Below are 12096 nucleotides of genomic sequence, written 5' to 3'. Positions count from 1 at the left end.
AAAAAGACACTGGGTGGGTCAGGTTGTTTCCGCCCCTGCTTCCAATAAGAAAGGTGGTGTTGCGATTCTATTCCACAAAGCTTTGTCAGTTCAAATTTTATCTACTAAAAGTGATGATGATGGATGCTGGGTAATGGTAAAGATTGTGGTACATAATAAAACATTAGTTTTGTTGAACATCTATGGTCCTGTTAGTCCGGATCCCACATTTTGGACTGATATCAGAATTCTCCTATCTTCTATTGATTGCCCTAATATTATTGTCGCTGGGGATTTTAATCAATGGTTAGATCCTTATTCTGATAGATTATCTAATTTTAAATTTCAAACTGACAAAACTCACAAATCATGCCAATCGGCCATTGCCTCGCGTCTGTTATATGATGTGTGGAAAACCTGTAACCCTGATTCGCTTGAATACACTTTTTTCTCTAATATGCACCATACTAGATCTAGAATTGACTACATCTTAGTCAGTAAACCTTTGCTTCCCTCTATTCAGAAATCTGAAATTTGATCTATTTTCATATCAGATCACGCACCTGTTTATGCTTCACTAGATTTTTCCCTTACCTCCTCCAAATTCAGCCGTTGGAAACTCAACACTTTTCTGTTATCTGATTCAGTTTTTATCAAAGATGTCACTACTTTTATTAATGAATTTTTTCTTTCAATGATCCCGCTAATACTTCTATTCCAAATACATGGGATGCTTTTAAAGCTGCCCTTCGTGCCTTTGTTATTTCCTTTGTTTCCAAGAAGAAAAAGATTGCTAAAACTAAGTAGGAAGAGCAAATGCAAAACATTAAAAGATTAGAACACACATACTTTACCTCTAAAGATCCTAATGCCCTTCATGCTTTAATTGCAGCAAAAACCGAGCTTAACAAACTGGCAACTATTGAAGCAAGTAACATTTTGCTTAAGATTAAATCTAAATATCATGGTGGTCAGAATAAAGCAGGCAAAATGTTAGCCAATTATCTAAAAATTAAGTCTGAACGTAAAACCATTGGTCCTGTCCTTAATGAAACAACTAACAAACTTGTGTCATCTGATGAAGATATTGCAGACGTCTTTCATGACTATTATCGGTCTCTTTATTCAGATGATATTTTTCCCTCCAATCACAATCTAGATTCTTTCTTTTCTGGCCTTCCACCTCCACCATCCCTTCCTGATGAATTTGCTGAATTAGAAAAAGACATTACTCTTCAGGAAGTAACCACTGCCATTAGTGCCTTGAAAAAGTCCAAAGCCCCTGGGCCAGATGGCCTCCCCGTTGAATTGTATTCCACTTTTCATTCCATTTTTGCCCCTAAACTTTTACAACTCTTTAATTCCTTCATTGCTGATGCTGGAGCCTCGGGGTCCTTTATGGACGCATTGATTATCATCATCCCCAAACCTGATAAGGACCACTCCTACTGTAAAAATGTCCGTCCTATTTCTTTATTTAATTATGACTGCAAGATTTTTGCCAAGAACCTTGCATCTCGCCTAGATAATATTATTCCCCTTTTGATTAAAACAGATCAGGTTGGATTTGTTAAAGGTAGACTAGCATCAGACAATGCACGTATGTTCACTAACATTATTTCCCTCAGCAAGAAATTTAAAGACCCCCTTGCTGCTCTTTCATTGGATGCCGAAAAAGCATTTGACCGAATTAACTGGCAATTCATGTTTCAGACCCTTCAATGGTTTGGCTTCGGACCCTCTTTTATTTCGTATATTAAATTGTTATATTCCTGTCCTCGTGCTAGTATTTTTGTCAATAATCAGTTTTCTAAGTTTTTTCTTTATCACGAGGCACGAGGCAGGGTTGCCCCCTTTCTCCCTTATTGTTTATTCTATGCCTTGAACCATTCTTAGAGCGTATTCGGAATAATTCCATGATTACTGGTTTTAAATTCTCCTCTGTTGAAACTAAAATATCTGCCTATGCGGATGATATTTTGATTTATATGTCCAACCCAGTTGACTCATTACCACATTTTATGGATGAAGTCCGACTTTATTCCTCTATTTCTGGTTACAAACTCAACTTATCTAAAACTGAAGTCTTGCCATTAAATTCTGTTTGCTATCAATTTATGTTTAGAGATACAGAATTTACCTGGTGTCCTTCCAAGATTAAATACCTGGGTATTTGGTTTTCAGCAACCCTCACAGATACTCTCAAATTTGCCTTTAATAATTCGATTAAGAAACTTCAATCCCTCCTTCTTCTATGGTCCCCATTATTTCTTTCTTGGTGGGGCAGATTGGATATTATTAAAATGATGATTACTCCCCATGTATTGTATACTGTCTCTATGCTTCCTATTAAAATCCCTAATGTTTATTTTTCTCGAATAAACTCTGTATGTACAAATTTCCTTTGGAATAATAAACACCCTCGCATTGCTCTGCTTAAATTTATTCGTCCTAAAAATGAAGGTGGTGTCCGATTTCCTAACTTTAAAGCCTACCACTCAGCTTTTCTGATTAAACAATCTTTCTCATTAGCTTATGATTTCTTGGATTTACCGATCCCCAAATGGGTTCTTTTTGAGAGATCATTATTGAAAGATTTTTCTTTTAAACATGTCATTTTCATGTCCAATTGCTCTTTTTTGACCAAACATCCCATCTTAAAATATTCTCAGACCCTAATCTCCACTACCTTCTCTAAAGACTTAACCCCCTTGCAATGTTTTTTATCCTCCAGTGTATGGTATAATACATTTCTTAAATATAAAGGTAAATCTTTTTATGACAAATATTGGAAGGAGAAGGATATCTCTTATGTTTATCAATTTCTCCATAATTTTTCTATTATTCCCTTCCATGAATTGCAACTCAAACATCAGTTACCTTGTTCTTTTTTCAGTGAATACACTATCATTGTTACCGCCATTCAATCTCATTTAGCTACTTTTTCATTCCCTCCTGATTTTCCCTCCATAACACCTTCTACTCCTTTATACCCTCTGTTCTCTACCCACAGACCTAAGGCTGCTCTTGTGTACTCTATATTGTTATCCAATGTTCAAACCCGCTCAAAATCCAATATTGAAGTTGCTTGGGAAAATGAGTTGTCTGTTTCTTTTTCTGTTATTACTTGGGAAAAAATATGGTCTAAGTTATTTAAAGTTTCTGCTGCTGCACGTATAACTCAATCTTCATATTTTGTTTATCATAGAGCAATTATTACTCCTATTAGTATTTGCAGGTTTTCACCAAACTCCTCTCCTCTTTGCTGGTCTTGTTCCAGTGTTGTAGGAACGTTAAAACATTTACTATATGACTGTTCTGCTGTTTTTTCCTTTTGGAACACAGTTTGGAATGTTTGCATGTTAATTTTTAAGTTTAATGCCACTTTATCACTAATACATGTTTTCTTAGGATCATTATCACCTGATATAGGTTTAGTACCATCTGCTTCTAGATTGTTTGACCTTTTTATTGCTTTAGCTTTTAAGGTTATCTTATCATCCTGGAAAGATAATTCCAAATTGTCATTGTTTATTTGGTGGAATTTTATTTGTGATGAACATAGAATTGCCTCTGTCTCCTCTTCTTCTATCTCTCAAAAAATCAAATCTGATCTCCTATGGCTCCCTTTCACTACGTATCTTTCCTCTAACAAGCCTATTGGTTAACTCTTTTTCGCATTATTTATCTTTTCATCACTCTTCCTTCTTTTTCTTTCTCTTCTTTTTCTTCTTCTCTTTTTCCTTTCTTCGACTCCCTCTCCGCTATCCCTCTTGATTACATTTTATTCTGTATTATTTTGCCTGATTGTATTATTCTATTCATTTATACGTTATGTCTCTTTATGGCCTATGTTCTGTTTTTTTTTTTTGCAATAAATTCCAATCAAAATTTCTTAAACAACAAAAAAAAAAGAAGAGGCAGAAATGGTTGGTTAGCTTCATACCAGGTGACATCCACCCCCATGTGTTTACCACCAAATGCATACCATAGATTTTGTTTCTGTTCAATTTAGGGATTACCGGGGAGTGAATGGAAGGGACGAAGTTTTGCTATGTAATATTTGGGTGTACATAGCGTGGTAGGGGAATTGTTTTATGTTGCATATTATCGAAAACTAGTGAAATGCGTTGTTTTACTGATCATGACCAATACTCGCAGACCATGGACACAAGCAGAGAAACCTAGGGTGCATGTCTAAAGACCAATCTGACGCTTCACAGATCCGCTTTTTCACTTGGAATGTGAGCGGTCTTAATGACCACAGAAAGACCCTGAAGGTGGTAGCATGCTTTAAATGGCACACTGTACAAGTGACGATCCTACAGAAGATCCACGTGGCCCTGGGGAGTGGTGCTCGCAATGATAGCGGGGCCATTTTTGTGCAGCAGGATTTTCCTCACATGCCTGTGGGGTTCTAGAATGGGTAGATTCCACATACAAAATTCAATTAAAAGAGGTGTGTGTGGACCTGGGAGCCAGGAAATATTATAGGTAGGAATATACAGTCCCAAACATGATGACCCACGGTTGTACCTTACTCTCAGTGCTTGTCTACATCAATGGAGGGATCTACCTCAAATATGGGGGGAGATTTCAATTATACATTGAACCCTGTGCTGGATTGCTCAAGAGGTCCACCCCGACGTCCCTCAGCAACTGCCTGGGAACTCCTCAAGCTAGCATAGCTTGTGGAATTAGTGGATATATGGAGGTATCGTAATCCCTCAGTCACGCAGTCACTCACCACTCTACCATGCATGACACTCACTCTCGCTTAGACTACTGGGTGGTGTCCAAGAGTTTGGTGCCTCAGGTCCTGAATTGAGAACCTTTTTGGTGCTCTTATCCTGATAATTCACCCGTGGCTTTGGAATTGGAGCTCTGTGACCAGAGGGACACTGTGTTCACATGGCGGTTTCTAACTACTCCTTGCTGAACTCTGTCTTTAAGGCAGAGCTAGCGCAGTCGATGGAAGATTTTTTCACTAACAATGTGGGTTCTGTAGACAGCTTTGCCACAGTGTGGGAGACATTTAAAGCTTACATCAGAGGCATTACAATCTCACAGCATGCAGGAGTGTTAAAATCCGTAAGGGACAGATTGACACGCCTGGAGGGGAAAATAGCTGACCTGGATTCCAGACACTAGAACTCAGGTGATAACAGTATACGAGGAGATATTCAGGCTTAACTAGGAGAATACCATTACACAGCCAATAGCGAAGTGGTACACATGGGCAAATATGCAACAGCCAGGATATATGGATAGGGGGAAAGTCCAGGGCCCACTTTAGCTGCCCTGATAGGCGGGGGGATTGTGGAGTTGCAAGAAGGGCGACCAATATATGACACACACCACATAGTGGATAGATTCCACAGATACTATGCTAAGCTGTATCATATGTGTGTTACGCCAGAAGAAGGGGCAACAGTTGACTATTAGGAGCATATAGCCATGGCATGGCTCACTACGGAACATAGAGAACATTTGATGGCACCGTTGCACCCTGCTGAGATACGCGCTGCACTTGTAAGCATGCAATCTGGGAAGGTGCCAGGTGGGGATGGGCTCACAGTAGCCTTTTAGAAGGCTAACCAGGACTTACTTATACCACACTTCGTTACATTGTATGAAGAAATGGTAAAAACGGGCAAGATGCCTCCCTCAATGCGAGAGGCTCTGATTGTTGCTCTCCTAATGCCAGGCAAACAACCCAATGAGTACTACGTGTACAGGCCCCTTTCACTATTAAATGTTGACACCAAACCATACGCTAAAGTATTAGCAATCAGATTGGCACCCTTGTTGCTGGGAATGATACATCCAGAGCAAGCTGGATTTGGACCAGGTCGTAGCATTACCTATAATCTCCATACACTGTTTGCAACCATACAACAAATAGCCCAGAGGGCTGCTGCCATTTTCTTAGATGCTGGAAAAGCGTTCGACTCAGTTGAATTCATGGGAGCCATCCACCACAGAATAGGGGTGGGCGAGGTGTTTCTGCGCCTGATCGAGGTTTTGTACACTGCACCGGTGGCTCGAGTCTGAGTGGGCAACACTGTCTCATCAGTATTCAATATCTCTAGAGGTACTCGACAGGGGTGCCCATTATCACCTTTACTGTATGCACTAGAGGCAGACCGCTGGTATGAGCTCTAAACAAATACCACGGGCTTAAAGGGCTGCGATTCCCAACATACAATCTTATTATCTCTGCATATGCGAACGACACCTTGATGAATGTCCGGAACCCGGAGAGGAACCTCTTTCCTATCTTCAGGGAGGTGGTGCATTTCAGAGGCCTCTCGGGTCTTAACATCAAGTGGGACAAATCTATAAATTTCGTACTCACCCCGACCATGACATCAGTTGGCTTAGAATTCGCCACTGCACTGGATGATGGAGTCTGTTCGGTACTTGCGTACACAGATTCACACCAGTCCCTCTTATTACAAAATACACTACATAGATTAGGATATTAATGTATTTATTAAGTTACATGGAGCAACCCCTGGGCATGTCAACATCTGCATCAACTGCCCAACCAAGTGAATAGTCCCTCAGAACATTCTAGTTAACATGGTAACCATCACTAGGCTACATCCATAAAATGGTTGCTGGGATGCGACACATCTCCCTTCCTAATCTTAAAGAAAAACATGTAACAATACATGTACAAACTTTATAAAAATAAGAGAACATGAATGATGCATTTCTAATATACAATGGTAATCCTCCACTTCACTTGATGAACCTCCACTTGATTTTCCTAACCACATGTGTCTTTCCACTGCATTGCCCAGGGGTTCTCCAACTCGATCTAATCAGTAGTTAGTATCTTCCTAATCTTCTTCAGCATCTAATCCTCGACGCCACTATTACAAAGTACACTACATAGATTAGGATATTAATGTATTTATTAAGTTACATGGAGCAACCACTGGGCATATCAACATCTGCATCAACTACCCAACCAAGTGAACAGTCCCTCAGAACATTCTAGTTAACATGGTAACCATCACTAGGCTACATCCATGACATGGTTGCTGGGATACAACACCTCTACAGTCTTACTTGATAATTGGGGAAAAGCTATGAACAAATTAGAAGACGACAACCTCTGGATCAAACTGCCACTGTAACTAGTAGGAAGAATTACTATCATGTAGATGGTGGTCCTCGCCAGACTCTTATTCCTGTTTTAAAACATTCCAATACTATTACTGCACTCTGTATTTGTCAAACTGCGATCCCTGATGATAAAACTGGCCTGCGTACTTTTGGCTCAGTGGCCCAAATGACTTACCACATAGAATGTGACGCAGCGGGCCCTCACATGCTCCCTCAGATATTTATTTACGCCCCACATAGGCGTTATGGTGTACTTGATTCCTTGAACAAACAATGTCTGTCTGGTGGAACCTACTGGAAAGACAAGCTGGCTATCTCCTGTACTCCAAACATCAGTGGAGTGGTGTTGCTGGTTCAGAATAGGGCAAGAAAGTAGTGTGGTGATGGCATTATGAAAATTAGGGATAATTAAAATGGGTGAATTATTTCAAGAAGGGGTGGTGAAGGATTGGGAGGCATTTCAAGACAGAGCAGAGCCACTGACATGCAGAAGCCTCCGGCCATGCCAGCACTTTCCTCCCTGATACAATCTGATTCCCCCTTTAAATTAGGGACAAAAATGTACACCTTTGTGCAGGAGGCACGCAGGACGGTTATGACAAAAGCGGGATTGGAATGGCAAAGTGATATAGGCAGCACTATTGACGATGACTGTTGGAGGTACTGTTGTTCTGTGACCAAAGATGTATCCTTAAATGGGCAACACAGACACTCATACATTTCAAATATGTCAACTGAGGATATTACACACCAGAGAGGGCATTTAAGTATGGGTTATGAAACACAGCGGAATGTCAACGATGCCAGGAGTGGGAGGCTGGGTTTTTACACGTTGCATGGTATTGCCCAAATATAGTTCTGGAGGATGGTCATTCTGGAATTTGAGACTATTACAGACTCTCCTTTGGACATGGACCTGCTATTGGCCCTGCTGGGTTATGACCAAGGAACAGACAAAGGAGACAGGAGACAGGAGATTAGTAGCTATAGATCTACTGCTGGCCAAACACCGGGAGGCAATGAGGTGGGCCAGAGGTGCGGTCCCCACCCTAGCGGAATAGCACAAGGATATGGTATATTTCAGCACCCAGTTAGATGTATACAATGAATTACTCCCCCCCACAAAGCCACCCAAAGGATATTTGGGGACCATACCAAACATACTTAATAGGAAAGAAAACTGGGGAACTAGAGGTAGAGGAAATAGGGATACCGTGAGAGACCTTTCACATGTTGAGTGGAAATTGACAGGGTCTTCTGGGAACATAAAGAGCGGTAGACCTTGGAGATCTGTGGGACATTTAGGACTGTTGCTATCAGAAATGGACTATATAGATGTGGAATGAAAGTGTATGCATAATACCTATGCTGCATGAAACCATGACAGAAGGCGTTGTGTCAGATGCTTAAGAGGACTGCAGTATGTTACATATCTTTGCTATCACTATGCTGAATCATGATGCAATGAACGGTTATTGAAATGAATATATGTGGTCCAGTAGTATCTGGTCAACCGACAAGTACAATATATTTCACTAATAAAAACAATAATAAATAAATAATCCCCTTTACCTGACGCCCATGTCTTCCACTGTTCCAGGGTTCTTTTTTGTTTCATCTTGGCTCGGATGGCGGCCAGGGAGACACACTATGCGAGCTGTGGATGAAGAGAGAAGAAGACACTCCTAGTCTGGCATCTTCTTGGGTCAATTTTATTGTTGGCTGAAAGCTGATTTGGTTGACTAGAACATGCAGGGTCTTATAGGATATAGACTTTCTTTAGCTCATGAATAAAAAGTATGCTTACTAGAGATGCAACTGCCGTGACGTCAATCTAGAGGGCATGCTTGTGGAATGCTGGTGGATGGAAATAGCTGATAAAATTCATTTAACAACCTCTCATGATATTTGTTTATCCATATCAGTTATTCTTTTCAATGGTGTCTCAGTATTGCCTATGTGAGACAATTCTCAAAAAGGATGAATTTCCAGGAGCATGTGGTGGGAAAAAAATAACATTAAAAATTGGAAATCTATATCTTATTTGATATTAGAATCCTGGATTCCTGACCTGTTAAAACTGACATTTATAAAGCAAACCTTATAACGAATGTGGAATCACACCCAAACTTTTTAACGCATTTGTAAATATTTACCCCATCTGTATGAATAAAAGAATCTACTTCATAGCCATGATTAGACATTCTTTGACAAGAAATTGTATATTCATTACATTCTTCTCTGACAGATTAATTTAAGTATATTGATAGGCCCTATAATTATTATGGCATATTAATAAAAATTATATTGTACCTTTGACTAGTTTTGTAATAATAGTAGACTTAACATTGATTGATTGTAGACCTGGTATCACCTTATCAATAAACTTTAAATGTAGTCTGCACTGATAGACCTGCTAGGCTGTATAATATAACAAGTATTGTATTTTTAATAAGCTCTTTGATTAAAAAAAGAAAATGTATTGCTTTGAAGGCTAAGAATAGGGCAATGGTTAGGGCTAACGGTTCAAGGAAGGTTTGGGGGTAGGGTGCTGGGTTAGGGTGTGGCATGGGGATGAACGTATTCTAAGAATGTTTCAGGCATGTTTTATTGTTGGACTATCTAGCAGCAGATGGCCCGTACAATCTAGTGTTCCTGCCTGTTAGGAAGGGAATTAAAAGATTCACTGGTATGGAAGTCGACAATTGTTTTTTATTTTTGTTTTTCAACAACAACTCCCCAAGCTGTGTTTTGTATTGAAAAACAAAAAGGCAATGCTCCTGAAACTCTGGAACTTTACTCCCAGATCGTGAGTCAGACTTAGACATTTTTCATGCTCTGCCATTTCTGTACAAAATATAGGACAGCAGTTCCTTGGGTCTCTCTTCTTGTGAGGTTTAAACCTTAAATAGCAACCTGTGTCGACTCCAATTTCTTCCACATAAATTAATAAAAATGTTTCAACACAATGCAATTGCTTTCTGTTCTGTTGATTTAACAGTAAACAACAGTGAAGACGGTGCAGTACTCAAGTGCGGGGCCGGACTGGCCATAGCGGCAACCGGGCAATCCCCTGGTGCGCCGCTCGGGTGGGAGCCGGTTTTGGGCCCCTGGGGCCCGTTTTGGTTACAGGGCCGTCTTTGCGGAGCACTTTGCCCTGCTCAAGTGAAGGCCCAGTGGTATACACCAGAAGATACATATATGTACAATTAAGGATGCCTCTTAATCCCAATGCAAATATACACGTCCAATGCATGTATTATTCATTGTCTGTGTGATTTGCATATTGGGAAATCCCTAAAGAAATGTTGACCTTTCAAACCATATCGTGAGTTTGAAGGGTCCCAGCAGGGCACAAAAAGCACCATCAATCACTTCAACCCAAGGGGAAAAGAAAGGCCGTTCAATGTCATGCACAATCATGGCAAAAAACAAAATATATGATGTGCAAACAGCAGATGTATCTCATGTGAGTATTCAATCCCCAGATCTTATGAGCATGAGGGGAGTTATGTAGTGCCACTGCTAGTTCCATCAACTACATGGTGAAGGGGAAACATAATCAGATCATGACCAGCTGCTATATGATACAGAATCCCATCCCAAGATCAGCAAGAAAAATGATCGCATCAAGTCTATCCCGAACCCAACGTAGTCCTTGTGTACATGAGGATCCAGAGTATCATAACATCTGAAATCAAAAGAGCCTATCTTTATAGGACAGTTCCTCCAACACTATTTTTGTCAGCAGATGGGAAGGAAGGAACTTGTCTCTTGCCAATTGCAGTTCTAAATTCAGATATACTGGAGTTCTGCCAACTCTAAATGATGGATGGGGGATTCAAGGGAAAACCCTCAAATTAGGATTTGGATTCCTACAACCCCAGTCATAGATTGAGAGAAAGTGGTGCTATATGGAGCTCCCTACCACAGTATGCCAAACTTAAGAGGAGGGAGAAAAGATTGGAAAGATTAGATTAAAATGGTATCTATAACAACTGCATCCAATAATTTTACAAGATAGAGAAAAATCAAATTGTCTCTATACTCTTAGAAAAACCTTAGATCCTCGTCAACTTTGCTCAAATCTATGGGGCAGAGAAAGACAGTAAGTATACAAAAAAGGCTTAGAAATAAAGTTGATTTGATCTTATAACCCGCCAGGTGGTTTCCGGGTAGAGACCAAGGGCAGACTGGTCCACCACCCTCGAGTTATAGTAACTTAAAGACAGTTGTGTTAGATACAGGACATCAACTCAGTTTATCAAAGATTACTTCAAAACTAGGGATAACAAGGCCTCATCTCAGGGAGAAGATATTTTCCAAATTATGGAGGATCCCAGGGGTGGTCTGATGAATTTAAGGACAACTACCAAACGTGATGTTACATGTAAGGCCAAAATTCTTGCACATGAACTGATGTCAGAGTGGCCGACAGACTCCAGTTTAGCCAGTGATTCCATAACACTTAAGAGGGTAATAGGTAAAAGGGGTGTCTCAGCTACCTAACCCACTCAAAATATATGTCCTGGTAGCTCCGGGCCAATAATTCCTCAGCAGTGTCAGAAAGCAAGGCCTTATCAAAGTACCACTCAATCCTGTGTCGTCCTAACAGCAGATAATCATAATTTTTTCTAAACTGTAAAGTATAGATGATTATTTTTTGACTGCTACTTCGCTCATCAATAACTCCTTGTAAAATAAATGAGATATTCAAGAATATCAGCTGATCATTATAATATGTTTGCTAAATGTCCAAAACTAGGGAAATGATGGTGCTAAATTAAGCCTTTAGCTAAAACAAGAGTCAACCCAAATTTAGAGACAGAGGACATAGTTTTGTTATTCGTAATGAATATATCTATTAAAGATCACTTAGAGATACTAAGGGGCTCGATTACGATGTCGGTCGGAAAGCCTCCGACCACAGTTCGGAGGCTTTCTGACCAACATTTTCAGTTTTAAATCTGACCGGCTGAT

Source organism: Lissotriton helveticus, chromosome 6, assembly GCF_964261635.1.
Source record: "Lissotriton helveticus chromosome 6, aLisHel1.1, whole genome shotgun sequence".
NCBI lineage: Eukaryota > Metazoa > Chordata > Amphibia > Caudata > Salamandridae > Lissotriton > Lissotriton helveticus.
Note: the sequence above shows the minus strand (reverse complement) of the source record.